Source organism: Fukomys damarensis, unplaced genomic scaffold (genome assembly GCF_012274545.1).
Source record: "Fukomys damarensis isolate Sample0158 unplaced genomic scaffold, DMR_v1.0_HiC HiC_scaffold_1, whole genome shotgun sequence".
In the NCBI taxonomy this organism is placed as follows: domain Eukaryota; kingdom Metazoa; phylum Chordata; class Mammalia; order Rodentia; family Bathyergidae; genus Fukomys; species Fukomys damarensis.
In genome coordinates, this window is record NW_022900913.1 from 53391778 (window position 1) to 53394144 (window position 2367).

The following is a 2367-nucleotide window of genomic DNA, read 5'->3' on the forward strand; positions in this document are numbered from 1 at the left end:
TGTGGTTTTTCTATAAAATGGAATATTACTCAGCCATAAAGAACGAGAAAATAGATTCATTCATAGGAAAATGGATACATATTGAAGATATACTCCTAAGTGAAATAAATAAGTCACACATGTGTAAATACCGAATAGTTTCCCTGGTGTGAATAATCTGCAACAATTCGTAAGATTCTAATAATATTACTGACATTTAGAAATGGGAAGAAAGGAGCTAAAGGTGTAGGGAAGGTGGGATGGGTAGGGGAAGAGTAAAAAGGGAAAAGAAAAAAGTGTGAGAGAATGAAAAGATGAAAATAAAGTGTTTGTACATGGGGAGGGGAGGAGGGGGTGAAGGGAGGGCAGAGGTAAGGGGAAAAAATGAGAATCAAGACTTGCCATGTAGAGGTACAAGATCCCAACAATGAATGTAACTGTACTGTATCCCTAAAATGTACCAATAAACTCAATTAAAGCTGAAAAAAAAATTACAAAAAAAATATCCTCATGTTCTTCTATGCAACTTTATATGTTTTTGTATGCAACTTAGTGTGTGTGTGTGTGTGTGTGTGTGTGTGCTGCTGAGGACTGAAACCAAGGCTTCACACACACTGGCTGAGAGCTCTAGCTATAAGCTAAGCCCAGTCTACCTTCCTATTGTACATTTTAGGCTACTAAGTGCTCAATATGTACTTCTAACCAAAATATTTCACTAATTGTCACAATATTCATTAAATAGTTCTTTTCCCAACTTACGTATGATGGCTACTCAATCAGGTATTACATTCAGTAGCATAACTGTCTCTTGCTTGACTGTGATTATGTCAAACTTAGTACAAATCTTGAGCAACTACTATCCTACTTTATCCATTACAACTGTAATACAGGTTTTTTGGTATTTTTTAGTGCAGTAAAATATACATAACATCATAAAATGTTAAGTGTATGGTTTGGTGGCATTAAGCACATTTACTCTGCTGTCCAATCATCACAACCATCCTTCTCTAAAACCTTTTCATCTTCCCAAACTAAAACTCTGCACCCATTAAACAGTAACTCTCAATTCTACCTTGAATTCCTGGAAAGCACTATTCTGCTATCTATGGATTTGCCTGTTCTAGGTATCTCACATAAGTAGACTCATACAATATTTGTGCACACTTACCCATACTGGGCTGTGTTTCAAATGGTCTTCCTTTTCAAGGTCAAATAATATTGCATTATGAGGATATGACACATTTTGTCTCTCTGTTCATCTGCTGATGGCCATGTGCTGTTGTGAATAATGGTGTGATGAGCATGATGTGATGAACAGATATCTGCCCAACTCCCTGCTTTCAATGAGTTAATATGCCCAGAAATGGAATTGCTAGATCAAGTGGTAATTTCCATATTTAACATTGAGAGGAAGAAAGTTGAAAGGAGGGCAATGGAATAGGGGAAAAATAAGAAACAAGATATATTATGTAAAGGAACAAATTTCCAGTGATGAATGTCATTATATTGTATACCTAAAAATGTACAAATAAAATTAATTTTTAAAAAAGAAAGAATGGATTCATTCATAGGAAAATGGATACATATTGAGGATATACTCCTAAGTTAAATAATTAAGTCCCATGTGTAAATACTGAATAGTTTCTCTGGTGTGAATAAACTATAATAGTACATAAGATCCTAATGCTATAATGGACAGTGTGAAATAGGAAGAAAGGGGCTAAAGGTGTAGGGAAAGTGGGAAGGGTAGGGGAAAGCTAATAAGGGAAAAGAAAAAATATGAGAAAATTGAAAAAATGGAAATGAAGTGGTTGTAAATGGGGAGGAGAGGGGGGTGAAGGGAGGGCAGGGACAAGGGGAAAAAATGAGAACCAAGACTTGTCATGTAAAGGTACAAGATCCTAATAATGAATGTAACTGTACTGTATACCTAAAATGTACCAATAAACTCAATGAGGAAAAAAATTAAATTAAATTAAAAAAGAAAGAAAATCTCTGGCAAAATATTCTTCTGTTTGAGCACTACACTATTTCAGTCTGACCTTCAGTTTCCCACTATAAAAAAATGGGAGTGAAAATATTTACTTCATAAATTTAGAACAAATAATGTAAGCCCCCCAAAAAAAAAACTGTTTTGAGGAACTGCCATACAATTTTCCACAGAAGCTACACTACTTGACATTTGCAATAGTGCACAAGGGCTCTAGTGGATTCTAATTGCTCTACATCCTCTCTAGCACTCATTTTCTGGCTCTTTATAATAGCCAGATCAGTGGGTGTGAAGTGGCGTAGTACATTTTAAAACATGATAGTACACATGCTCTGTTATGACTGTCCAAAATTCTTTTGGTCATTCTTCTTCTTTTTTTTTTTTTTTTTTTTTTTTTT